Source organism: Bos javanicus, chromosome 8, assembly GCF_032452875.1.
Source record: "Bos javanicus breed banteng chromosome 8, ARS-OSU_banteng_1.0, whole genome shotgun sequence".
Taxonomy (NCBI): domain Eukaryota; kingdom Metazoa; phylum Chordata; class Mammalia; order Artiodactyla; family Bovidae; genus Bos; species Bos javanicus.
The window spans coordinates 14253316-14278767 of NC_083875.1; positions in this window are offsets into that span (position 1 = coordinate 14253316).

Below are 25452 nucleotides of genomic sequence, written 5' to 3' on the forward strand. Positions count from 1 at the left end.
CATTTGCATTACTTTTTAGATTCCACGTATAAATGATATCTTGCTCTGAATTTCTTCAGATAGTATGATATTCTCTAGATCCATCCATGTTGCTGCAAATGGCAGTATCTCATTATCTTTAATGGTAAAGTAATATTTGATTGTATACATAAACCATATCTTATTTCTCCATTATCTGTTGATGGACACTTAGGTTGCTTTTATGTGTTGGCTATTATAAAGAGTGCTGCTGTGAACATTGGGGTGCGTGAAGTGAAGTGAAAGTCACTTCGTGTGTCCAACTCTGGACTCTGTACAGTCCATGGAATTTTCCAGGCCAAAACACTGGAGTGGGTTGCTGTGCCCTCCTCCAGGGGATCTTCCCAACCCAGGGGTCGAACCCAGGTTTCCCTCATGGCAGGCGGATTCTTTACCAGCTGAGCCACAAGGGAAGCCCATTGGGTTGCATGTATCCTTTCAAATTAGAGCTTTCATCTTTACAGAATATATTCCCAAGGGTGAATTGCTGGCTCATATGGTAAATCTATTTTTAGATTTTTAAGGAACTTCCATAATGTTTTCTACAGTGTCTGTATCAATTTACATTCCCACCAACAGTGTAGGAGGGTTCCCTTTTCTCTACACCCTCGCTAGCATTTATAATTTATAGCCTTCTTGATGATGGCCTCTCTGACCAGTGTGAAGTGGTGTATCTCTTTGTAGTTTAGACTTGCCTTTCTCTAATAATTAGGGATGTTGAGCATCTTTTCATGTGCCTCTTGGCCACTTGCATGTCATCTTGGGAGAAATACCTTTTTAGGTCTCCTGCCTAATTTTTTATTGGACTGTTTATTTTTTATTCATTTTTTGGTACTGAGTTCTATGAACTATTTGTGTGTTTTAGAAATTAAGCCCTTGTTGGTCATATTATTTACTAATATCTTCTCCCAGTCCATCATGTATTTTTTAAAGTCTTTATTTATTGAATTTGTTCCAAAGTTGTTTCTGTTTTATTATTATTATTATTTTTTTTTTTTCTGGCCATGAGGCATGTGGGTTCTTAGCTGCTTAACCAGCTATCAAGCCCACCCTCCCTGCATGAGAAGGAAAAGTCTTAACCACTAGACTGTCAGGGAAGTCCATTAGATTTGTTTGTTTAGTTTGTGGTTTTGTTTACTATGCAAAAGCTTTTAAGTGTGATTAGGCCCCACTTGTTTATTTGTACTTTTATTTCTTGTGCCTTATCTAAGAAAGCATTGCTACAATTTATGTCAGAGAATGTTTTGCCTGTGCTCTAGGAATTTTATAATTTCATTTCTTGTATTTCCAGGTGATTCCAGTGGTAAAGAAGCTGCCTGCCAATGCAGGAGACATAAAGAGTTGTCGGTTTGATCCCTGGGTCAGGAAGATCCCCTTGGAGGAGGGCGCGGTAACCCACTCCAGTATTCTTCCCTGGGGAATCTCCTGGACAGAGGAGCCTAGCGAGCTACAGTCCATAGGGTTCAAAGAGTCAGACATGATGGAAGCGACTTAGCATGCATGCCTGAAGTTAAGTTTTTAAATCATTTTGAGTTTATTTTTGTATACAGTATGAGGGATTTATGTGAGGCTGACCAGCTTTCCCAACACTGCTTGCCGAAGAGACTGTCTTTTCTCCATTGTTATTCCTGTCTGCTTTGTTGATGACTAATGACAGTAGGCGTGTGGGTATATTTCTGGGCTCTGTGTTCTGTTCACTGACCTCTATTTTTGTGCCAGTACCACGTTGTTTCATTATTGTAGCTTTGTGTTGTTGTCTGAAATCTGGGCTGGAGATGCCTCCAGCTTTGCTCTTTTTCCTCAGCATTGCTTGGGAAATTCTGGGTCTTTTGGAGTTTCATACACACTTTAAGGATTGTTGTTTGAGTTCTGTGAAAATGTCATGGTTAATTTGATTGGGATCACATTAAATCATTAGATAGCTTTTGGTAGTATGGGCATTTTAACAATATTACTTTTTCAAGTCTAAGAGCATTCAGATATTTTTTCCATTTCTTTGCATCATCTTCAGTTTCCTTTTTCAGTGTGTTATAGTTCTCAGTGTTTAGGTCCTTCACCTCCTTGTTTAGCTTTATTCCTATATATTATACTTTTTGATGTGATATGATTTTATTTTTTTTATAAAAAAAGTTGTACTAAGTTTAATTTCACATGTAGAAGAATATCCAGTATTACACTGTGATTGGCTATTTGGAATATACAATTTCCTGTTAAAATACACAAGTTATATAAACATTAGGAATTCAGTCCCCAAAATATTCAAAAATGATGTTTGGGTAACATTTATAGAACTGACCTAGAAATTTTTTTTATTCTCTTTGGCAGAGAATTTGGAATCATCGTAAGTACTTTTTAAGGTAAATTTAATAGGTTGTCCTTGGTTATCTTCCTTGTATGATCAGAATAATCTGTCCCAGTGATTGCTATAAGATGGAAGCAGAGCATGGTGGGATGTATAGGCAGAACAGATGATTTTTAGGGCAGTGAAAATGCTGTGTTTGTGCTCAGTTGTCAAGTTGTGTCTGACTCTTATGACCCCATGGACTGTAGCCTGCTAGGTATCTCTGTCCCTGGAATTCTCCAGGCAAGAATATTAAAGTGGGTTGCCATTTCCTTCTCCAGGGATTCTTCCCAACCCAGGGATCACACCCACATTTTCTGCTTGGCAGGCAGATTCTTTACCACTGAGCCACCAGGCAAGCCCCACATGTCATTATAAATTTGTCCAAAGCCAAAAAAATGCACATTACCATGAGTGAATAGTAATGTGAACTATGGACTGTGGTGCTTGTGATGTGTAGCTGCAGATTTGTCAGTTGTAACGCTATATTGTTCTAGTGGGGAACTTTCATAAATAGAGGGGTATGCACGCCTGGGGTCAAGAGGTTTATGGAAAATCTGTGCCTTTGCTGTGGTTTTGCAGTGAATCTAAACCTGCTTTAAAAACAATGGTGTATTACTCAGCCATTAAAAAGAATACATTTGAATCAGCTCTAATGAGGTGGATGAAACTGGAGCCTATTATACAGAGTGAAGTAAGCCAGAAAGAAAAACACCAATACAGTATACTAACACATATATATGGAATTTAGAAAGATGGTAATAATAACCCTGTATACGAGACAGCAAAAGAGACACTGATGTACAGAACAGTCTTTTGGACTCTGTGGGAGAGGGAGAGGGTGGGATGATTTGGGAGAATGGCGTTGAAATATGTATAATATCATATATGAAACGAGCTGCCAGTCCAGGTTTGATGCACGATACTGGATGCCTGGGGCTGGTGCACTGGGACGACCCAAAGGGATGGTATGGGGAGGGAGGAGGGTTCAGGATGGGGAACACAAGTATACCTGTGGCAGATTCATTTTGATATATGGCAAAACCAATACAATATTGTAAAGTTAAATAAAATAAAATTTAAAAAAAATAAATAAAAATTGTCTTTATATTTTTTCAATTAAAAAAGAAAAAACAGGTTGTTTCCTATATATCTTTGAATAAAGAGTCCTTCATTTGTTTTCCAACATTGTAACTTTAAAAAGTTACTTTCTTAGAAATTCTAATACAAGTATCCTGAAAATTTGTTTATTAATTCATTTATTCATTCAATCATTTATTCATAGTAACTCTCACTTATTGTCTAACAGTTATGATGTTATTATCTGGGAAGATGAAAGTCAATTAGACATCTTGTCCCCAGGGAAAACAGATTCATTAGTCAAAAGGTGTTTGATATTATCACCTATAAGTTTGGGACACTAAACCCCATTGTAGGAGTCATTATAAAATGATAAATTTACGCAATTTCAGTTCTGTGACCTCAGTATTATAAAAAATGTAAATAAAAATATAAAGTTCCTAGTACAAGGAAACTATGTTTAAGGTATTTAATCAATGAGAATTTGTTGAAAGAATTAATGAACATATAATAACATGCTGCTAAGTCACTTCAGTCGTGTCCGACTCTGTGCGACCCCGTAGACGGCAGCTCACCAGGCTCCCCCGTCCCTGGGATTCTCCAGGCAAGAACACTGGAGTGGGTTGCCATTTCCTTCTCTAATGCATGAAAGTAAAAAGTGAAAGTGAAGTCGCTCAGTCGTGTCCGACCCTCAGCGACCCCATGGACTGCAGCCCACCAGGCTCCTCCATCCATGGGATTTTCCCGGTAAGAGTGCTGGAGTTGGGGTGCCATTGCCTTCTCCATATAATAACATACTATATTATAAATTATTACATAATTTTACCAATTAGTGAAAATTTAAACGTTTTCTTGATTAAAAAAGCATGTATTGAAAGTGTTAGCAATGCTTTTACACATAAAAACACATAGAAATGTATTTTTTACATAAAAGTTTGGTATACATATAACCTAAATTTGTTTATGAGCAAAACAACTCTTCAATGTGATGTTTATAATAGCTAGTCTATTTATGTAATACTTATATCTAGTAATGTGGATAAAAAAGTCATAATAAAGGAATATCTAAAGAAAACATATAGATGATATTGTGAAATAAATAAAAAACAAATTATATGTGTTATTAAAGTACCAATTTTTAGTAATATACATACTTCTGAACTATTTTTATAAACGTAATTTGTATTTTTAAAATACTACTCACAGTTTTATTCTCATTATTGTTATTCATTCAACATATATCTTGAGTGTCACTTATGTGACTCATTTTTTATACCTCAGAGATAGAAATTTAAGAAAAATTGCTGGTAAGTCTGTTGGAGATTGCATTGTTTTAGTGATAGTTCAGTTCAGTCGCTCAGTCATATCTGACTCTTTGGGACCCCATGGACTGCAACATGCCAGCCTTCCCTGTCCATCACGAATTCATGGAGCTTGCTCTAAGTCATGTCCATTGAGTCAGTGATGCCATCCAACCATCTCATCCTCTGTCATCCCCTTCTCCTTCTGCCTTCAATCTTTCCCAGCATCAGAGTCTTTTCCAATGAGTCAGTTCTTCTCATAGGTGGTCAAAGTATTGGAGTTTCAGCTTCAACATTAGTCCTTCCAGTGAATATTCAGGACTGATTTCCTTTAGGATTGACTGGTTTGATCTTGCAGTCCAAGGGACTCCCAAGAGTCTTCTCCAACACCACAGTTCAAAAGCATCAATTCTTCTGCACTCAGCTTTCTTTATAGTCCAACTCTCACATCCATACATGACTACTGGAAAAACCATAGCTTTGACTAGATGGACCTTTGTTGGCAAAGTAATCTCTCTGCTTTTTAATATGCTGTCTAGGTTGATGATAAATAAGTAGTAATGAATGGCAAGTCAATAAGGAGTACGTCATATTGTGTTACCTGCTGTTGATTAAAATAAAGCTTATATTGTTTGGAGAGGGGATTACTGAAGGCTTGTACACCGGAAAATTATTTCACATAGGGTACAGGAGAAGCTTCACTGATGCCTTTTTAGCAGAACTGAAGGTAGTAAGGAACACATTAACAGTTATCTGGACAAATTCTATTCCATGCAGAGGAAACAGCAAGTGTAGAAGTCTTGCTTTTGGAGCCTACTTTCCTAAGAAATGGCTTCCCTTGTGGCTCAGCTGGTAAAGAATTGGCCTGCAATGCAGGAGACCTGGGTTTGATCCCTGGGTCGGGAACATCCCCTGGAAATGGGAAAGGCTACCCAGTCCAGTATTCTGGCATGGAGAATTCCAGGGACTGTATAGTCCATCGGGTCACAAAGAGTTGGACATGACTGAGCAACTTTCACTTCCTAAGAAAAGCAGCAAAAACTGTAATTGAAGCTGAAATGAAGAGGCGACCTCTATATTTCCATTTAAAGTTTATGAATATGGAATGTTCCATATTCCTACAAGATTTTAGAACAATAAGGTGCTAGTAATTATATAGCAAAGGGCTCCCTTGGCTTCCCTGGTCATTCAGATAATAAACAGTCTGCTGTAATTCAGGAGATCCGTGTTCAATTCCTGGGTCACGAAAATCCCCTGGAGAAGGAAATGACCTCCCACAAGTATTCTTGCCTGGAGAATTCCATGGATGGAGGAGGCTGCTGGGCTATAGTCCATGGGGTTACAAAGAGTCCAACATAACTGAGCAACCAACACTTTAACTTTCACTTTCCCTGGGAAGGGGGTTCAGGGGTAGGGGCTGGTCGATACCATTTACTGCCTCCTACATTGTCAATATGCTCACCGTGGTGATTTTAGCTGTCAGTATGAGATATCTGCTATGGTTGGGAAGAGTTATACCCAGTCAGGTCTTGAGAGCCACTATAAGCCAGCTCCAACACACCCTTAAATTCACTTGCCTGTATCTGTAATAAGCATCTATAAATGCAGTGGTAAGTATTACACAATTTTGTGTACAAAACTGAGTAGCTATTGACATTTTGAAGAAATGAAACTGTTGGACAAGCCCTGTAATTGTTAGTTACAAACAACTGACATTGTAAATATTTATTAAGTGTAGAGCAGTGTATCAGGAAGAAAAATGCAGTATTAAAGATGCATATTTAGTCATGTCACTTTGGTCATAACTGACAAGAAAAGCTATTAGGACTCTAAAGTCATTATCTTCACTGAATGATATCAAGTATACTTAACTTTAATGGTCACAATATGACATGGATCAACCTTAATGAATAAATTTTATAGCAAAAAGTGGCTAGAGACATAAATAGTAATTCAGTTGATAAATAGATGAAAATTATTGTGACAGAAGTGGTGGTTTTTTAGCCTCAATCACTCATTTTACTTGAACTCATCAAATATGTTCTGTTGTAAAGAAAAATAACAAAAATCTGAGAAACTACAGGAAATGCTTCATCACAGAACAGACTAAAAGAGGCAAAATATTTTGAAGGAAAGAAAAGGGGGGTTTATGTTTCACTTTTGCTTAGGAATCTGCATAGAAAGGGAAAAAGAATTTGGAGAATATTTTAAAATAATATGAGTTGAGTAGGATATTGAAAAGCTTTTCATTTAATATATTTTCAAGCTTAGAAAAATTAAAAAATATAATTTTCAGACACTCTTTAACCATTCTTTATTCATATATCCATTTATTGATGTTTAGTCACTAAGTTGTGTTTGACCCCCTTTTTGTGATCCCATGGACTTCAGCCCACCAGGCTTCTCTGTCCAGGCAAGAATACTAGAGTGAGTTGCTATTTCCTTCTACAGGGCACCTTCTCATCCCAGGGAGCAAACCTGCATCTTCTGCATTGGCAGGTAGATTCTATACTACTGAGCCCCCAGGGACAAGGGGTATCCATGTATAGTCATAATCAAATATATGTGTGTCTGTGTGTGTGTGTGTGTATACACACACACATACACATGTGTACATTTAATACATTGAAACATATAAATAGGTATATGTGATTTATGCATATAAACAGTTCTATATAGATTTGTCTACATACATTTATATTAAACTAATAAATTCATAATTATATTTCCTCTGTTGCCCCCTTCTCTTCCTGCCCTCAGTCTTTCCCAGCTTCAGGATCTTTTCCAATGAGTTGGCTCTTCATGGCAGGTGGCCAAATTATAGGAGCTTCAGCTTCAGCATCAGTCCTTCTGATAGCTTATGGTGAATGGTGTCCAATTCATGATCTCTGAAGAAGATTTAGCTTCAGGACCAGGGACCAGGCTTGATCACTCAAGAGCTTTTGTGTAGCAGAATTTTATTAAAGTATAAAAGGGACAAAGAAAGCTTCTGACATAGACATCAGAAGGGGGATGGAGAGTGCTAGTCTTATGAAGGCCTTCTATACTTTTACCAGGCCCACTCCCACAACATACATCTTAAATTAACAAGATTAGAATTAACAATAGAAAGGTCTTACCAGACCCACTCCCACAACATATGTTTTAATATAACAAGGTGAGTCAGAAGATTCTTGTTAATAAGGAGAAACATATCCTTGAGCAAGATAAATTGTTGTTGTATAATCATTAGTACAGAGCTTAAGGAAAAATATACCCTTGAGCAAGATGAGTTTTGTTGTGTAATCATTAGCTCTGGGCTTAAAGAAAATATGTGACTAAATCTTATGTGACAAAGTCTAAGGAATGTAGGAAAAAAAAAAGTTTGTCCCTTTCTCCTTTTGAGGGTCCCAGACCCCTTTCACCTCCTTGAGAACCCTGGACTCCTTATCAACCTACCTAACAATTAGCTCTCTAATTTCCAATGAATATTCAGGGTTGATTTCCTTTAGGACTGACTGGTTTAATCTCCTTGCAGTCCAAAGAACTCTGAACAGCCTTCTCCAGCACCACAATTCGAAACATCAATTCTTCAACCCTCAGCCTTCTTTATGGTCCAATTCTCACATCTGTACATGACTACTGGAAAAACCATAGCTTTGACTGTATGAACCTTTGTCAGAAAAGTAATGTCTCATGTCTCTTGGTTTTTAATATGCTGTCTAGGTTTGTCATAGTTTTCATTCTGAGGAGCAAGCAGCTTTTACTTTTGTAGCTACAGTCACTGTTTGCAGTAATTTTGGAGCCCAAGTTAAAAACTGTCCCTGTTTCCACTTTTTCCCTTTCTATTTGCCATAAAGTAATGGGACCAGATGCTCTGCTCTTAGTTTACACACGCATGCACACACACACAAAATATATATAATATACACTTATATATTCCCTCCCAGTTGAGCCATGGGAGCCCCACTCCCATGCCACCCCTCTAGGTCATCACAGAGCACCAGTCTGAGCTCCCTGTGTTATATAGCAGTTTCTCTCTAGTTATCCATTTTACATGTGATAGTGTATATATGACATTGTTACATTCTCAATTCCTCCTAGACTCTCCTTCGCCCATTGTGTTCACGAGTCTATTCTTTATCTCTGTATCTCCATTTCTTCTCTCTAAATAGGTTCATCAATACCATTTTTCTAGATCCCATATGTATGCATTAATTTACAATGTTACTTTTCTCTTTTTTGCTTCACAATGTATAACAGGCTGTAGATTCCTCCACCTCAATGCAACTGATTCAAATTCATTCCTTTGAATTTACTCAGGCTGAGTAAAATTCCATTATTAAAGTGCTGCACTCAATATGCCAACAAATTTGGAAAACTCAGCAGTGGTCACAGGACTGGAAAAAGTCAGTTTTCATTACAATCCCAAAGAAAGGCAATGCCAAAGAATGCTCAAAGTACCACACAATTGCATTTATCTCACACACTAGGAAAGTAATGCTCAAAATCCTCCAAGCCAGGCTTGAACACTACATTAACCAGGAACTTCCAGAAGTTCAACCTGGTTTTAGAAAAAGCAGAAGAACCACAGATCAAATTGCCAACATCCACTGGATCATAGAAAAAGCAAAACAAAACAATAGAATTCCAGAAAAACATCTACTTCTGCTTTATTGATTACACCAAAGCCTTTGACTGTATAGATCACAACAAACTGTGGAAAATTCTTCAAGAAATGGGAATACCAGACCAGCGTACCTGCCTCATGAGAAAGCTGTATGCAGGTCAAGAAGCAAAAGTTAGAACCAGACATGGAACAGACTAGTTCCACATTGGGAAAGGAGTATGTCAAGGCAGTATATTATCACCCTGCTTATTTAACTTTTATGAAGAGTATATTATGCAAAATTCAGGGCTGGATGAAGCACAAGCTGAAATCAAGATTGCTGGGAGAAATGTCAATAACCTTAGATACACAGATGATACTACACTTATGGCAGAAAGTGAAGAGGAACTAAAAAGCCTCAATGAAAGTGAAAGAAGAGACTGAAAAAGTTGGCTTAAAACTCAACACTCAGAAAATTAAGATCATGGCATCCAGTCCTATCACTTCATAGGAAATAGATGGGGAAACAGTGGAAACAGTGACAGACTTTATTTTCTTGAGCTCCAAAACCACTGCAGATGGTGACCGCAGGCATGAAATTAAAAGACACTTGCTCCTTGGAAGAAAAGCCATGACCAACCTAGACAGCATATTCAAAAGCAGAGGCATTACTTTGCTGACAAAAGCCCATTTAGTCAAAGCTATGGTTTTTCCAGTAGTCATGTATGGATATGAGAGTTGGACCATAAAAAAGGCTGAGCACCAAAGAATTGATGCTTTTGAACTGTGGTTTTGGAAAAGACTCTTGAGAGTCCCTTGGACTGCAAGGAGATCCAACCAGTCCATCCTAAAGGAAATCAGTCCTGAATATTCATTGGAAGGACTGATGCTGAAGCTGAAACTCCAGTGCTTTGACAACCTATGTGAATAACCAATTCATTGAAAAATACCCTGATCCTGGAAAGACTGAAGGCAGAAGGAGAAGGGGACAACAGAGGCTGAGATGGTTGGATGGCATCACTGACTTAACGGACATGTGTTTGAGCAAGCATTGGGAGTTGGTGATGGACAAGGAAGCCTGGCGTGCTGAAGTCCATGGGGTTGCAAAGAGTCGGACACGACTGAGCGACTGAACTGAACTGAATATTCCATTGTATATATGCACGACAATTTGTTTTTTCATTCATCCATCAATGGACATCAAAGTTGCTTTCATTTCCTGGCTATTGTAAATAGTGCTACACTAAATACTGGAATGCTTATGTTCTTTTGAATTGTGGTTTTCTCAGGGTGTATGCCCAGTCGCGGGATTGCTGGGTAACATGGTAGAATTATTGGTAGTTCATTAAGGAATCTTCATACTGTTCTCCATAGTGGCTGTACCAATTTACATTTCCATCAAGAGTGAAGTAGGGTTTGCTTTTCTCCACATCCTCTCCATATTGTCCTCTCCATGTTGTCCATACTGATTTTCATTCTATATTCATTATATGGAAGATTATCATGATTCTAAAAGTCAGAACTAGAGAAAGCTATATTGCAAATATTATTCTTGCATTTTTTTTCCTGATATACTTTTAATGCTGCATCTTTTCACTTCTTTCTTGTAGCCTACTTCATTATGTTTTTATTGTCTTCCTGTATTTGTACAAATGAGCAAATACTGTTTTTCTTTTGCTTTTATACTTAGAAGAAAAACCCAGCAAACTATGAATATACTTTGACTTTTATTTACCAAGGCCATTACAGTGACAGTTATTAATGTCTAAATATAAATCCATATGTCAGAGAAGGCAATGGCACCCCACTCCAGTACTCTTGCCTGGAAAATCCCATGAGTGGAGGAGCCTGGTAGGCTGCAGTCCATGGGGTCGCCAAGAGTCGGACACGACTGAGCGACTTGACTTTCACTTTTCACTTTCATGCGTTGGAGAAGGAAATGGCAGCCCACTCCAGTGTTCTTGCCTGGAGAATCCCAGGGACGGGGGAGCCTGGTTGGCTGCCATCTATGGGGTCACACAGAGTCGGACATGACTGAAGCGACTTAGCAACAGCAGCAGCATAAATCATATGTTAGTAACAGTATTTTTTCAATGTTTTTTCGATTGTGGAGCTTTAACTAACATTATAAAAAAGAAAATATTAATGTTTAACTGGAAATATATACTAGATGATCAGTGGTAAATGAACTTATACCTGTAATTCAGAAAAATTATACTTACTTAAAAGTTGTATATTTGGATGAATACATATACATACACAAAGTACAAAACTAAAATATATCTTTCATGAAAAAATATATGCCAAAAGAAAGGAAAATAAAGTATGTTGAGAAAGACTATATATAGTAAAAATAAAATATAAAAATGTAGAATTGTGATCAAACAAGTCAGCATGTGTCCTTAACCAAGAAACAAATGAGTTCTAAGTAGCTAAATATTATAATTCATATTTTGAGTATGGCTGTTGTTGTTCAGTTACTCAGTTGTATCCAACTTTTTCAACCCCATGCACTGCAGCACACCAGGCTTCCATGTCCTTCACCATCTCCTGGAGTTTGCTCAGACTCATGTCCATTGAGTCGGTGATGCCATCCAACCATCTCATCCTCTGTCGTTCCCTTCTCCTCCTCTCCTCTATCTTTCCCAAATTCAGAGTCTTTCTAATCATCTTATCCTGTATAATTCCCTTCTCCTCCAACCTTCTACTTTTTCTGGTGTCAGAGTCTTTTCTAATGAATCTGCTTTTCCCATCAGGTGGCCTAAGTATGTGAACTTCAGCTTCAGCATCAGTCCTTCCAGTGAATATTCAGAGTTGATTTCATTTAGGATTGACTGGTTTAATCTCCCTGCAGTTGAATGGACTCTCAAGAGTCTTCTCGAACACCACAGTTCAAAAGCATCAATTCTTTGGAACCCAGCCTTCTTTATGGTCCAACTCTCACATCCATACAGGAGTACTGGCTAAATCATAGCTTTGACTATATAGACCTTTGTTGGCAAAGTAATGTCTATGCTTTTTAATACACTGTTTAGGTTTATCATAGCTTTTCCTCCAAGGAGCAAGAGTCTTTTAATTTCATGGTTGTAGTCACTGCCTGCAGTGATTTTGGAGCCCAAGAAAATAAAGCCTGTCACTGCTTCCATTGTTGCCCCATCTATATGCCGTGAAATGATGGGGCCAGATGCCATGACCTCAGTTTTTTGAATGTTGAGTTTTGAGCCAACTTATTCACTCTCTTTCACCTTTATCAAGAGACTCTTTAGTTCCTCTTCACTTTCTGCCATAGGGTGGTATCATCTGCATATCTGAAGTGATAAGTGAAAGTCCCTCAGTCATGTCTGATTCTTTGCGACCCCATGAAATATAGAATCTATGGAATTCTCCAGGCCAGAATACTGGAGTAAGTAGCCTTTCCCTTCTCCAGGGGATCTTCCCAACCCAAGGATCAAACCCAGATGTCCTGCATTGCAGGCAGATTCTTCACCAGCTGAGCCACAAGGGAAGACCTGTATATCTGAGGTTATTGATATTTCTCCTGGCAATCTTGATTCCAGGTTGTAATTCATCCAGCCCAGCATTTCTCATGATGTGCTTTGCATGTAAGTTAAATAAGCAGGGTGACAATATACAGGCTTGATGTGGTCCTTTCCCAATTTTGAACCAGTCTGTTGATCTGTTTGGTTCTAACTGTTGTTTATTTTGAGTATGCTGCTTCTTCTGCTAACTCACTTCAGTCGTGTCCAACTCTATGTGACCCCATAGACAGCAGCCCACCAGGCTCCTCTGTCCCTGGGTTTCTCCAGGCAAGAATAGTGGAGTTGTTGCCATTTCCTTCTCCCATATTTTGAGTATAGGAAGGTATATATCATAATTAATATATTTATTGAAAGATTTTTAGTATAGTATTTAAAATAATTACATTTAAAACAGAGTTTTACCCTCAAAAAAAGTAAGTTGAGTAAAGATGGCAGATGAAAAAGTGTGCATATTACATAATATAATTTTTAGAAATTTCTAGAGAGGACATAACTACAATTTATCATAGTATAAAGCAGATCATTGATAGACTAGAGTTGATTGATTACGAAGGGACTAAGGGGATAGTCAACAGAGAAGTTGCAGCAGTAGTAAACAGCTAAAGCTAAATGTGTTTTTTTTAATGTATTGCTCTGTGTATTTAAAATGGGCATACTATAATAAGTTATGCTTGAAGAAATTTTATTTAAAAATATATCCAAGCAATTTACCTTGAAGATGAGTGGCTATAATAAAATAAATATTTAGTAATTAATAGTTACCTTTAAAGCAGATCTTTAAGAGGAATATATCCAATGTATCTCACCTCAAATTACATGAAATATGTATAAAACTTACAGTTTATGTCTTAAGGCAGAAAAAGTTTAGGTTGATATCTAAGATATCTAAATTTATTAAAGATAAAAAATGTTTTTAAATGGTATAAAATATTGCAAAAATAACTTTCTTTTAAAGAAAGTTATAAAATTAACATTGTTGAGTCACTCTTAAACATTTAATTTATATAATACTATATCTTTTGTGGGATAATTTTAATAGTTTTAGAATATCATACTGACATACATGTTACTTTGTTGAAAGGCAGTAGAAGCTAGTTGTCCTTAGAACAGTAGTTATCAATTCTAATTTTGTTATGTTCATATTCTTCAGATTATTTAAGAATTGGCTCGATTTTTTTCGATAATAAAACCCAGTAGGTATAAAGTTTCAGGTGATTGCATCATGCACTGCCTGGAATCTTAAAGTGGAATAATTTTTCCTCTCAGGAAACAAAACTGCTGCTGCTGCTAAGTCGCTTCAGTCGTGTCCGACTCTGTGCGACCCCATAGACGGCAGCCCACCAGGCTCCCCCGTCCCTGGGATTCTCCAGGCAAGAACACTGGAGTGGGTTGCCATCTCCTTCTCCAATGCATGAAAGGGAAAAGTGAAAGTGAAGTGGCTCAATCGTGTCCGACTCTTCTCGACCCCATGGACTGCAGCCCACCAGGCTCCTCCACTCATGGGATTTTCCAGGCAAGAGTACTGGAGTGGGTTGCCATTGCCTCCTAGGAAGTGCAATTTAAGGGCTACTGTTTTGTTTCCTCAGAGAAGGCAATGGCAACCCACTCCAGTACTCTTGCCTGGAGAATCCCAGGGACGGGGGAGCCTGGTGGGCTGCCGTCTATGGGGTCATACAGAGTCGGACACGACTGAAGCGACTTAGCAGCAGCAGCAGCAGCAGGGTGGATTAGGCTATTATTAATGGAATATTTCATATAAGAAAAACAATTTGCAAGTGAGTCAAATGTGGTAGATATCATTGTAGGCTGTTATTAGCAAATGCTGAAGCCATCTAAAAATATTTTATAATTTGATAAATAACATGTGATTCTATAACTGCAAATCAGGAAGTGAAAAGTGATGAGTAAAATGAAAATAAATCCTTTTTATTACCAAGAAAAATCTAGCTAAATTGGAACAGATCCAATTTTAGCATTAGCTTAAGAGGATCAAGGGAACAAAGACCAATACACAAAAGCAACAAAAATATAGTTTTTATCAATATACTAATAGTATTGAGAGTTTATCATACAGGATTATTTATTAAGATGTGAAGGAAAAACTACCAGTCTCTAAATATCTTCAATAAAAGCAAGGGCATATATAAATATATTACATGTTCATGGGATTCTCAAGGCAAGAATACCTTGAGCAGATATTTCTGCACTCTTATACAGATAGGGCTTCCCTGGTGGGTCAGCGGTTAAAGTGTCTGCCTGGATTTCGGGAGACCCAGGTTCGATCCCTGGGTCGGGAAGATCCCCTGGAGAAGGAAATGGCAACCCACTCCAGTAGTCTTGCCTGGAGAATTCCGTGGATGGAGGAGCCTGGTAGGCTACAGTCCATGGGGTCGCAAAGAGTCAGACAGGACTGAGCGACTTCACTTTCACTTTCATACAGATAGGTAACAAATAAAGAAGTGCAGGATCTGTGAAGAAGCTGGCAAATCATGTTATGTTTCTAGCAAGGATCTAGAAGAGGAATGTTCTACTTGTATCTGTGAAATAGACCATTTCTCACAAGAATTGAAATCAGGCTCACCATCATTTCAGTTTTTGATTGGCTTAATATGCTTGTCACCTAGTCTAACATTCTTAACAAAATATAAAAGGATATTCTTGTCTGAACTAAAATGATGTATGAAAGTATTCATATACCTTTTGAAACCATTAATCCAAAACCCATGAAATATGCAAGAGAACTTTAACAATTCAAGAAAACCACAGTAATTTGACACACAAACGGAATAAAACTAATGAGAATTTGGGATACAGATTTTGAAATAGTGTAATCAAGGAAATAAAACATAGGTGGAGAACTTCAGGAGTAAAATAAGGACTACAAAGATAAATCAAATGGAAATTTAAGAACTAGAAAACAACTTTATGTAAGATGTGTTTGAGTGACTGAACTGAAGATGTGTTTAGTAGTTTTTCGGTACAGCTAAAGAGAAAGTTAGTTTTTTGAACAATATTTTGTAGTTAAATACTCATGTTCAAGTAAATAGAGACAAAAATGTGGGAAGCACAGAAAAGAATATGAGAAAAAAGTTAACACATGGCATTCTCTTCCTTCACAGCTTCTGGAGAAGTTAACATAAGCCAGCCATCCGTTTACTCTCTGCCTTAAATCTGTTATTGCCAGAACTTTTGCATAACAAATACTCACTTGTCCACTTACTATTCATCCCTGTCCACCAAAACTGAAGGTCTTAATGACAGTATTGTGACAGAATGCCAGATATTGCTGTCAACCTAACTTCTACCAGCAGTGTGTTTTTTGCTCCCACTTGATCATTAACATTCCAGAATCAAATATTAATGTCCTTTTTCTAAGGAAAGTTCCATAACTAGCTGCTCTAGTCTTAGATTCCCCCCACCCCTAGCCCTACCCACTCCAGCACCAAACCAGACACACTGTGAAGCACATGGATGAGGCAGATTACTTATGAAACACAAACAAGAATGTGCTTGGTGAAAGTGAGCGAAGGAAGAAAGGGAAGCTAATAGAATTTAGAATAGTAAACACTAGAGACCAGCCGTCCAGGGACCCTCTGTGACATGTGGGTGATAGCTCAGAATTATTCCTCAGAAAGATAAGAAAACTGGAGCATTTTCTACTAGTTTCCACTGCCCATGGTTTAAGAGTTGCTCCAGTGGCATATATTTCTACTAGTTTCCACTCCCCATGGTTTGAGAGTTGCTCCAGTGGCGTATATTTCCCTCCATTCCTAGATGGGGCCTGTGCATAGCTGTGCAAGTTCCCTCAGTGTCACAGAGGCCCTCCAGTAGAGAAGAAATACAAATTTGAGGAGCTCAAGCTGAGAAATCTTTAGCAAGCCAGAGAGAGTTTACAGGCACAGGAAAACTTAGATGATCTGAGGGGAAATAGAGTAGGTATATGCTGTTCAATAACTTAAATATCCACCAGTGGTACAATGAAAAACAAATTGCAAGGCATTCATAGAGTGGAAAACTATACAGGTATGAAAAATAAACAGTCTTCCCCACCCAGGGATCAAACCTGGGTCTCCAGCATTGCAAGCAGATTCTTTATCATCTCAGCTACTAGGAATGCCCCAAATAATCTATGTTACCTGCAAAAATACTGATGAATCTCATAATACTGGGCAACAGAAGCCAAACATCAAATAATATACGTAGTCCTTTTCATTTTATATGAAATTCCAAAATGGACAAAACAAATCCTAGTATTAAAAGTCAAAGTAGTAAGAAGTTAAATTTTGATTAAAAAGAATGGTAATGATTTGAAGAGGATACAAGGGGAGTTTTCTGATTGTATACTTATAATTTCTGCAGTTTTCTGTATGTAAGTTATGCTTCTGTAAAAAAGTTTTCATATATATGTATAAACTTATATATGTCTAACTTCTAAATTTGCTTTTAATCTCTTTAGGTCTAGTATCTAGCTTGCCAGAAAAGAGATATTACCTCTTACCTTAATGAACAGCCTAAAAATTGCTGAATTCAGTACAATTTTCTCAATCTATGTCTTGTCCACTTGTCTCTTCCACTGCATTGTCAAATGCACTTTACTGCTTTTAATTTTCTCCTCTCTCGGCTTCTATCATATTATGTTTTACTGATTTATTTCTTATCACATCTTTATTTCTGATAATATATCTATTTTAAAGCCTTTAACAAAGACAAACATACAGTTTCTACAAAAGCCTTCCTTAAGCCTTCCTTGATTTATTTTTCCTTAATTCTTTAAATTTTATTCATTTATTAACCTCTTATTTTATATTGGAGTAGAGTTGATTAACAATGTTGTGATAGTTTTAGGTGTCCTGCAGTGACTCAGCCATACATATACATAAGTTGGGAAGGGTACTTATGTACCCTTCATATAGTGGAAGGGTACTTAGTGTGGGAAGGTTACCCCCTCATGTACTATTAATAGGAATGTAAATGGTTTAAGCCATTTTGTGGAATTTTTTCCAATCTATCTGAATTTAAGTACATTTACTTTTCTTACTAAACTTCATATCTTCTAGGTGTCTATTACTAATTTCTATGAGCCCATTCTTTCCAAATGTCACACATGTGGAAAAGAGGAAAAAGACCATAATCCTCTTCTGGCTTACCAAATAAACATGCAATTAATGATACTTTTCAGTAAACATAGATGCTATTTTAAATATTATTACTATGGTAACAAATTAGTGGTAATTATAGACTTAGGGTGCTTAAAGTTTATTTTTACCAATGGTGATAATTTCTCCAAGCTGATGTATTATACTAATCAGTTTTTTTCCTAAAATCAATTCTATCCTGAAGAATCTGTTTCACAGCAGTGTCAGGAAATAGTGGAAAAGTGAAATGGGAGCAAGTGGAACATAGATCATGGATACTGTCCTACTGTATGTGAGTACAGACATGGATCATTGTAAATATAGCCTTAGTCGTAGACATTGACGTATGTGCATATGTCGGTGTCATATATGTACAGTAGTTATTGTAACATGAATTTAGATGAACCCTATCTAGATGTCCAGCAATAGAGGATCACTTATATAAATTATAGGTTTCCAGTACTCAGTCAAAGCAACAAAAAGGTTTTTTATATGTGCATGATAAATTTTTGAAAAAAGTAAAGTACATTGCAGAGCACTATGAGTATTTTTTATTCAACCCATTATGCCTCTAACTGCCATCCTATTTCTCTATTGTAATCCCCAAATTTGGTTCTATCACAACATACTTCTTTTTTCCTGCATAAGAATTCTCACATCTGCTAGAATACTGGCTTAAAGCTATGCTTCAACAATCCTTAACTGATTGATCTTCTTGCTTTCAAATTTCCCAGTTGACATCTCTATCATGATTTATTATATATGATTTAAGACATGGTAAGAGAAAGATTATAAAACTATACATATTTATCTCATAATCTTGCTTTGAACAGGGAATAAGATCTTATGACATATAAACCATATCTATCTATTGAAAAAGAAACCTGAAAGGAAATTTTAAAAATTGAGAAACTAGTGTCCCTAAAATAAGGAGCACAGTTCCAGATGAATTGACAACATCTTTGTGGGACAGACCAAACTGATATGTTAGTTACAGGTCATTAATGGAAAAGGCTTGAAAATATAAGTACATAGAGTTATAATAGATATATCTCTGTGCAGATATTCTTTTCAAACTATTCATGATCCATCTATGTATACATCCATTTATATATACACACACACACACGCACACACACACACACACACACACACATACATATGTGTGTATGTGCCAGCTTATATGTAATGTATACCAGCTTATATGTAATAGTTTTGTGTCTCAACTATCACATATGTATTTTATAAATGTGTTCTATAAGAAGAATATTTAATATTAACTTTAAAAGAAATCAAAAAGTATTTGAACTCTACTTAATGGATTAAAGATTCTAACACTTTCTAGTTTTAATTTTTTATGAGGCAAATAGTTTTAAATTATGCATTATTTTAGATAAATGATAATAACATTATTCAGTTTTCTACTTAGGCATTTTAATTACAAGAAATTGCAAACACTCCTGCCTGGCTCATTAAGGATCCTGACTCTTCCACTTCAGCTCTTTACTAACCAGCACAAATTGATTCCCTTGAAATTTGGTTGGACTGCCCTTGGGAAATATGCCCATTCCTAGATGACTTAGCTGTCATGGAAGATTCATATCAAACAAAAAATGGCTATTAGCTATAAAATACTGAAGGCTGGGTGATTCACTTTGAGATGAACTTAGGACAAATCATTTACATATCCCTTCTGCTTTTGATTTATCTATATTCTTAGCAGTTATATTGTCAATTGGAATAAGATTTTAAATCAAGAAGAATGAATGAAATATTCTTGTGACTATCTTTTTCATTATTGTTCATGAAAGAGAAGAAACAGTGAAAGTTGAAGAAAAATGTTTTGTACTTCAAGTGTTAAATCATAATGTAATTTATAAAACAATGTAGTGTATGTATTTGAAGTTTCATATTTTTATCTGTAAGGATATAATTTTGCATTTTCCAAAGAGGTGTTGCAGAACTTAAGGAAATAAAGCAAGACAATGCAGTCCTTTTAGAAATGAAGAACATATACAAACAGATTAGCATTAAGTAATATTAACTTCAGAATGGACCAGAATAGGTATTCAGTTAATGTCCGTGATTAAAAGATTATGTTGTACTGCTATAATTATCAACTGGTATAATAGAAAATATGTTACCAAGAAAATTGATCAAATAGAAAATGGGCTGGAAAGCTTTTTAAATAGCTAAGAGCTTTAGCTATCTTGAAAGCTGATGGCTTAAAAAGTGTGCTTAGTTACTTTATTTTTTTTTAAAGCATTGTTGATGTTAGTGAGATGGAGTTTCTATTTCTAATAAAATGTGAAAATTATAAACCAAATTCTGTGAAATGTTAGTGTATTAATTTTAATAGGAATGCCTTGAGTCCAGTATGCACACATTATAAGAAAAGTAAGAGGTTATAAGAGAATTATTTTCTAAAACCAGAAGGTCAAAAACGTGACTGCCTATGGGGTGGGTTGGGGGAAGTGGGGATGAATTTAAGAAGAAACAGTATTTGAAAATATTGAAAATAAAGGTTTTAGGTGAGAAAAAATCCTGAAAGATGGCATAGCATTTATTCTGTTTCACTGGGTATTATTTTTACCCCACTTCTGAGCATTAAGAATCACTTCAAAGTCTTGTAAATATCTTCACACATGACTGGGTCCTGTCCTCTCCCATTTAGTTCTTGCAGGGAGAAGAGAATGGTATATGGCAGAAGTTGGGGAGGAAAACTTCATTCTAAAATATCCATTCTCTCTTGATCCAACATTGAATTGCATGAGAGTGTAAGAGTGTACAATTTTGGTATTGGTGAGGTGTGCACTGGATTGAAAAACTAGTCACCAGAAACATGTGTCATATATTCAGTCATGTCCAAATCTTTGCCACCCTGTGAACTATAGCCTACCAGGCTCCTCTGTCCATGGAGTTCTCAGGCAAGAATAGTGGAGTAGGTTACCATTTTGTCCTCTAGGAAATCTTCCCAACACAAGGATCAAACCCGCGTCTCCTTTGCCTCCTGCATTACAGGTGGATTCCTTATCCACTGAGCCATCTTCAAAACCCATTGAGAACCACAGCCATATTGAAAAAGATTAAAAATAAGAAAACTAACAGAAATATTTGAGGAGTAAAGAAATTTTCATTTTTTTCTGATTTCAGTCTATGCCAGCAAGGCTAAATAAAACATGAACCTTACACTTTAAGAATGAAATGACCCTCACTGAACTTGAGAATAAAATGGCTTTCTGAAGTTAGCAGTGGCCACAGACTGGAAAAGGTCAGTTTATCATCCAATCCCAAACCAAGGCAACACTAAAGAATGCTCAAACTACCGCACAATTGCACTCCTCTCACACGCGAGTAAAGTAATGCTCAAAACTCTCCAACCCAGGCTTCAACAATACATGAGCCATGAATTTCCAGACATTCAAGCTGGATTTAGAAAAGGCAGAGGAACCAGAGATCAAATTGACAACATCTGCTCAGTTCACTTCATTTCAGTCGCTCAGTCATGTCTGACTCTTTGTGACCCCATGAATTGCAGCACGCAGGCCTCCCTAGCTATCACCAACTCCCGGAGTTCACCCAAACTCATGTCCGTTGAGTCAGTGATGTCATCCAGCCATCTCATTCTCTATCATCCCCTTCTCCTCCTGCCCCCAATCCCTCCCAGCATCAGGGTCTTTTCCAATGAGTGGGCTCTTTGCATCAGATGACCAAAGTATTGGTGCTTAAACTTAGACATCAGTCCTTTAATGAATATTCAGGAATGATTTCCTTTAGGATTGACTTGTTTGATCTCCATGCAGTCCAAGGCACTCTCAAGAGTCTTCTCCATCACCACAGTTCAAAACCATCAATTCTTCGGCACCCAGCTTTCTTCACAGTCCAACTCTCACATCCATACATGATGACTGGAAAAACCATAGTCTTGACTAGAAGGACCTTTGTTGGCAAAGTAATGTCTCTGCTTTTGAATATGCTATCTAGGTTGATCATAACTTTTCTTCCAAGGAGTAAGTGTCTTTTAATTTCATGACTGCAATCACCATCTGCAGTTATTTTGGAGCCCAAAAAAATAGTCTGTCACGGTTTCCCTTGTTTCCCCATCTATTTCCCATGAAGTGATGGGCCCAGAAGCCATGATCTTAGTTTTCTGAATGTTAAGCTTTAAGCCAGCGTTTTCACTCTCCTCTTTCACTTTCATCAGGAGACTTTTGAGTGCCTCTTCACTTTCTGCCATAAGGGTGGTGTCATCTGCATATCTGAGGTTATTGATATTTCTCCAGGCAATCTTGATTCCAGCTTGTGCTTCTTCCAGCCCAGCGTTTCTCATGATGTACCCTGCATAGAAGTTAAATAAGCAGGGTGACAATATACAGCCTTTATGTACTCCTTTTCCTATTTGGAACCTGTCTGTTGTTCCATGTCCAGTTCTAACTGTTGCTTCCTGACCTGCATACAGATTTTTCAAGAGGCAGGTCAGGTGGTCTGGTTTTCCCATCTCTTTCAGAATATTCCAGAGTTTGTTGTGGTCCACACAGTCAAAGGCTTTGGCATAGTCAATAAAGGAGAAGTAGATATTTTTCTGGAACTCTCTTGCTTTTTCCATGATCCAGCACATGTTGGCAATTTGATCTCTGGTTTCTCTGCCTTTTCTAAAACCAGCTTGAACATCTGTATTACTGAAGCCTGGCTTAGAGAATTTTGAGGATTACTTTACTAGCGTGTGAGATGAGCGCAATTGTGCGGTAGTTTGAGCATTCTTTGGCATTGCCTTTCTTTGGGATTGGAATGAAAATTGACCTTTTCCAGTCCTGTGGCCACTGCTGAGTTTTCCAACTTTGCTGGCATTTTGAGTGCAGCACTTTCACAGCATCATCTTTCAGGATTTGAAATAACTCAACTGGAATTCCATCACCTCCACTTGCTTTGTCCATACAGATGCTTTCTAAGGCCCACTTGATTTCACATTCCATGATGTCTGGCTCTAGGTGAGTGATCACACCATTGTGATTATCTGGGTGGTGAGGATCTTTTTTGTACAGTTCTTCTGTGTATTCTTGCCATCTCTTCTTAATATCTTCTGCTTCTGATAGGTCCATACCATTTCTGTCCTTTATCAAGCCCATCTTTGCATGAAATGTTCCCTTGGTATCTCTAATTTTCTTGAAGAGATCTCTAGTCTTTCCCATGCTGTTGTTTTCCTCTATTTCTTTGCATTGGTTGCTGAGGAAGGCTTTCTTATCTCTTCTTGCTATTCTTTGGAAATCTGCATTCAGATGCTTATATCTTTTGTTTTTTCCTTTGCTTTTCACTTCTTTTCACAGCTGTTTGTAAGGCCTCTCCAGACAGCCATTTTGCTTTTTGCATTTCTTTTCCATGGGGATGGTCTTGATCCCTGTCTCCTGTACAATGTCACGAAGCTCTGTCCATAGTTCATCAGGCAGTCTATCAGATCCCATCGAAAAAGCAAAAGAGTTCCAGAAAAACATCTACTTCTGCTTTATTGACTATACCAAAGCCTTTGACTGTGTGGACCACAACAAACTCTGGAAAATTCTGAAAGAGATGGGAATATCAGACCACCTGACTTGCCTCTTGAGAAATCTGTATGCAGGTTAGAAAGCAGCAGTTAGAACTGGACATGGAACAACAGACTGGTTCCAAATAGGGAAAGGAGTACATCAAGGCTGTATATTGTCACCCTGCTTATTTAACTACTGTGCAGAGTACATCATGAGAAACGCTGGGCTGGAAGAAGCACAAGCTGTAATCAAGATTGCCGGGAGAAATATCAATCACCTCAGATATACAGATGACACCACCCTTACGGCCAAAAGTGAAGAAGAACTAAAGAGCCTCTTGATTGAAAGAGGAGAGTGAAAAAGTTGACTTAAAGCTCAACATTCAGAAAACTAAGATCTTGGCATCTGGGCCCATCACTTCATGGGTAATAGATGGGGAAACAGTGGAAACAGCGAGGGACTTTAATTTGGGGGGCTCCAAAATCACTGCAGATTTTGACTGCAGCCATGAAATTAAAAAACACTTTCTCCTTGGAAGAAAACTTATGACCAAACTAGACAGCATATTAAAAAGAAGAGACATTACTTTGCCAACAAAGGTCCATCTAGTCAAAGTACTGATTTTCCCAGTACTATGTATGGATGTGAGAGTTGGACTATAAAAAAGCTAAGCACCATAGAATTGATGCTTTTGAACTGTGGTGTTGGAGAAGACTCTTGAGTATCCCTTGGATTGCAAGGAGATCCTATCAGTCCAATTTAAAGGAAATCAGTCCTGAATATTCATTGGAAGGACTGATGCTGAAGCTCCAATACTTTGACCATCTGATGTGAAGAACTGACTCATTGGAAAAGACCCTGATGCCGAGAAAGACTGAAGGCAGGAGTAGAAGGGAATGACAGGGGATGAGATGGTTGGATTACATCACTGACTCGATGGACAAATTTTAAGTAAATCTGGGATTCGTGATGGACAGGGAGGCCTGGTGTGCTGCAGTCCATGGGGTTGCAAAGAGTCAGACACGACTGAGTGACTGAACTAAAGTCTAAAAAGTGTGACATATTAAAGTGTAGATTTCATAGTTTGTGAATTAAATCACATGCCAATGAGGGCTTGAGGCAAGCCTATCATATTCCTTGGAATACTCTGTTTTTCCCTAATTCCTTTGCCAATAGGTAGAAATGAATTTCATACCAACCAGTAATCTATTACTAAATTTAGTATCTAGAACTAATTTAGAATCTAGTGCTGAAAAACAAAATCTGGTTGATCTTGAAACAGATTCTTCTCAGTGATACTGTACAGATTTTGTTTTTTAATCTTATAGCTTTGATTTCTTTTGTCAGTACTTGGTTAAAGTCAGTTCTACTAACAGAGTTCCTAATTAGTCAAATTAATAATGAACAAATTTCTAGTTTCAAAAATGTAATAATCATAATCATCATTGTCTTCTCCCTCTCTTCTTACTTTTCAACCAATTATCTGATATCTCAAAGATAAGTTCTGTTTGCATGTTGGCATGTATCATCCTTTACCCCATTTTGTTTATAATCTAAAATATCATAATAAGTGAAGTAAGTCAGAGAAAGACAAATATCATATGATATCACTTCTATGTGGAATCTAAAAAGAAATGATACAAATGAACTTATTTTACAAAATAGACTCACAGACTTAAAGAAGGTTGTGGGGGAGGGCTATTTTGGAAGTTTGGGACTGACATGTGCAAACTACTATATTTAAAATAAAATACCTTTCCATGAAAAATAGATAAAATATATATCTGATATAATCATGAAATATATTGTATGAAGCAAGCATCAACTTTTTACCCAAATACCCAGTACCCCCTTTCCCATACTAAATCTATTCTGTACGTAAATAAGCTCCTGCGCTCTGAACATGAATCTGTAGGCTTATCATGTGC